Source organism: Zingiber officinale, chromosome 7B (genome assembly GCF_018446385.1).
Source record: "Zingiber officinale cultivar Zhangliang chromosome 7B, Zo_v1.1, whole genome shotgun sequence".
Classification (NCBI taxonomy): Eukaryota; Viridiplantae; Streptophyta; class Magnoliopsida; order Zingiberales; family Zingiberaceae; genus Zingiber; species Zingiber officinale.
Window position 1 is genome coordinate 87479915 of NC_055999.1, and position 4040 is coordinate 87483954.

Below are 4040 nucleotides of genomic sequence, written 5' to 3' on the forward strand. Positions count from 1 at the left end.
CATATAAACTAGGGATGTTTAGGTACCATGGTAGATTAGATAAGTTTTGGATTAAGTTTAGTTATATTATGTTTTTCTTCTTATCATGGTAACTTTATATGTTAGTTTCAGATTCTAGGCATACATGCACGATCTATACCTTTCTTGATGTATTAATCAGATTATATGTTGTGTGAATTATTTATTTTCATGATTTGGACTTCGTACAAATAAATATGTTAAGAACCATTACATTCATATAAAAATCAAACTACTTTGTTTAATTTTATGGTTTGATACGCTGGACGTGCGATTGTTTTCTCTCTTTCATACTCAAAAAGTTTGATTCCTTGTTCTTGTTTCTATTTCCTCCTCGTGTAGGAGACATTAATTTTGTGCCATAATTTTATAAGATAACCTGTTAGTTATTTTTTTAGTGTAAATTAAGGAAAAATGGCATAAATTATTCTTGGAGCATTATCACTCAAGGTTTTGATGTACAACCACTACATAATGCATATCTAGTATTGTTGCACATTCTATTTTATTTACTGCCCATATGTAAAGAGTAACACAGTTGCACTGATAATAATATTGAAATTATTACAGAAAGTATGACTTTATGAGTTTTAAATTTACTATATAATATATAAAATTAGTTCCAAAGCTTTGCATGCTAACAAATATTATGTCTACTCACTAAACAACTAAAATAATGATCCTAAGCAATCTTGACTCAATCTAGAAAAGAGATTTTGGATTTTTTTTTTTTTACATGATAGCTCTGAATTTTTGCGGGGATGGTTTCCACACTCATTTTAAGAGGTTTAAAATCTAATTTTCTTTATTTACAATTATGATTATGCTATGTTGATGTTAAATCCCGTGGGTGTTTTGATGTGATCAACCAAGTTAGGTTAGGTCTTGCTTGTTATTTGATCCTTGTGTCTAAGTGTGCAGGAACTTGGAGCGCAAGAAGTCAAGCGGAAGACGTAGCTAGCAAGAAGGACGACACGGGAAGGAGCCGACGGGCTCGGTGCATCCGAAGGACGAAAGAGCTACGGAAGAGTACACCAGTGGACGAGAAGACCGTGCGCGGTGTTCGAGGGACGAGAAGCCGGGTCGGAAGCCTGCTCGAGGAGAAGGTCAGAAATTGGGTTCGGGTGAGCCCTATTTCGGTTGGTCGAAATCACCAAAGCGATCGGAGCTTCGGAAGAAAAGGAAAAAGAAAAGATGGAAGCTATTTATACCATGCATGTTGAAGGCGCCCTCAACATCATTGAGGGCACCCTCAACATTGAAGGCACCTCCATCACCTTGAAGGCACCTCAGACTAGTCCGAGGAGCCTTCAAGGGCATTGGAGGCGCCTCAGACCCAGTCGTTATGACTGTTTGCAACCGGATAGAGTTTTTGTTAGAGTGTATACTAATAGCCTATCTTTTTGTATAAACATTTATAAGAATCACATTAGTCAAATGTCTACATTTATCTGCTAAGTGTAGTTGTTCAATTAATTTATATTGTAGATAACATGGTATGTGGTGTCACACACAGAAGATCATGTTGTCAGTTCCTTATAAATTATAAATAGTAGCTCACGACTAATATGGATAGGAACAAACCATTGGAATAATCATAGTGTAATTTGGTATTAGTTTATCTTGACTATAAAATTACACTAGTACACTCTGAATGTATTGAGCAGGACCATTTGAGGTAGTTTCTTTTTATACTGACTAAATATAAGAACAAGACCTCTGTTATTATGGAAGTGTGTACTCTTAATCCTAATATAATAACAAGCACGTATACTTAATATTTATTTCTTTAATTTATCAAAGGGTGCGATTTAGTTCGATAAATCAATAGGCCCGATAAGTTGGGAAATAATATTATTTATAGTGTGTGTTGTTGATTATAGAAGGAAACTATGTCCTAGGAATCTAGGTTGATGATGTCCCCAAGAGGAGCTCATAAGGATTTTCACGTAAACCCTGCAGGTGGACTTAGTCCGACATGATGATAAGGTTGAGTGGTACTACTCTTGGAGCTAGATATTAATAAAGTGAGTTGTCAGTAACTCATTTAATTAGTGGACATTCGATATCTTAAACACAGGGAGATTAACACACTCATGATAAGAAGGGGCCCATATAGTAATATGAGATTGGTGTGGTAGTTCAATAGTAACTCTTTAGTGGTATGAGTTATTATTGATTAACTCGAGTTGGGTGTTCGGGGCGAACACAGGAAGCTCAAGTTCATCGGGAGACCAAAACCAATTCCTTCTCTCAGTCCCTGTCGTAGCCTCTTATTTATAAAGTCTTATGCTCACCCATACCCACCTTTTTACCCATCCTTAGGTGGTCGACCAAGCCAAGCTTGGAGCCCAAGCAAGGGCCGACCAAGATAAACTTTGGATGGCTAAAGTGGTGGTCGGCCCTAGCTTGGAGCCCAAGCTTAGGTGGTCGGCCACAACACAATAAAAGGATTTTAATTTTTAAAATCTTTTCTTATGTGGTAGCCATGGTTTTAAAAGAGAGTTTAAAATTTAAATATTTCCTTTTATAGCTTTCTACAAAGAATTAAGAGAAAGGTTTGATATCTTTCCTTATTTATAGTTAAAAGGAAGATTTTATTTTTTGATAAAACTTTCTTTTTTTGTAACCATCCTCATTGTTTTAACAGAGAGTTTTAAAAATTATAAATCTTTCCTTTTATAGCTTTCTACAAAGGATTAAGAGAAAGGTTTGATATCTTTCCTTATTTGTAGTTAAAAGGAAGATTTTAATTTTTGATAAAACTTTCCTTTTTTATAACCATCCTCATAGTTTTAAAAGAGAGTTTTAAAAATTATAAATCTTTCCTTTTATAGCTTTCTACAAAAGATTAAAAGAAAGATTTGATATTTTTTCCTTATTTGTAGATTGAAAAGGAAGATTTTAATTTTGAGAAAACTTTCCTTGTAACCATCCACATGTTTTAAAAGAGAGATTTTAATTTATAAAAGTTTCCTTTTATAACCAACCATGAAGGGAATTTTAAAAGAGAAATTTTTATTTTAAAAATTTCCAGAAACAAATTAGGAAGTTTTAATTTTGTGTTTAAAACTTTCCTTGTTTGGAGGAATTAAGGTGGTCGGCTATTAAAAGGGTTAAAAGTAAATTTTAATTAAATTTTCCTTTCATTGGCCAGGAGAATAAGGAAGTTTTTATTAAAACTTTCCTTATTTGCCAAGACCAAGGAATATAAAAGAGAGGGTAGAGGTGCCTCACCTCACAAGATAATATACTTCTATTATTTTTCTCTTCTCTTCCTTGGTGGTGGCCGACCCTCATCCCTCTTCTTTCTCCTATTCTTCTTCCTTGGTGGCCGGCGGCATCTTCATCTCAGGGAGCTTGGTGGTGGCCGGATCTTGTTAGAGGAAGAAGGAGAGATAGGAGGCTTTGTTTCTTTGCATCCCTTGGAGCTTGGTTGGTGGCCGAAAGTTCTTCATCTCTTGAAGATTGTTGGTGGCCGAAATTTGCTTGGAGAAGAAGGAAGCTTGAGTGGATTCTCATCTCGATAGATCGTCACCCACACGACGTCCGAGATAAGAAGAGGAATACGACAGAAGATCGTGAGGTCTATAAGCTACAAAAGGTATAACTAGTTATTAGTTTCCGCATCATAACTAGTTTATTCTTTTGTTTAGATCTTGAAATACCAAACATAAGAGGCTTATGATTCTAGGTTTTGGATTTATAATTCGATTTGTGTTTCTTTTGCTTTTCGATCTTGTCATTCGATTGTTCTTATTGGTTAAACCTAGGGTTACTATAAGGAAATTAAATATTGAATTTCGTTGAAAGGCTTTGTCTAGGAAGTGGTGGATGATCCCATACCCAAGAAGGCCTAGTACCTCGTCATGTTTAACCTGGAAGCCAATCTCTGAAATAAATATTTAATCGAATTTGTAACATGGGTGGATTTGGATCAATAATGTTAAGCATCGTTTGCGATCCAAGTCTGAACCTCTAAGAACAGATAAGTTAAATTTGGAATCAATAATGTTAAGTTC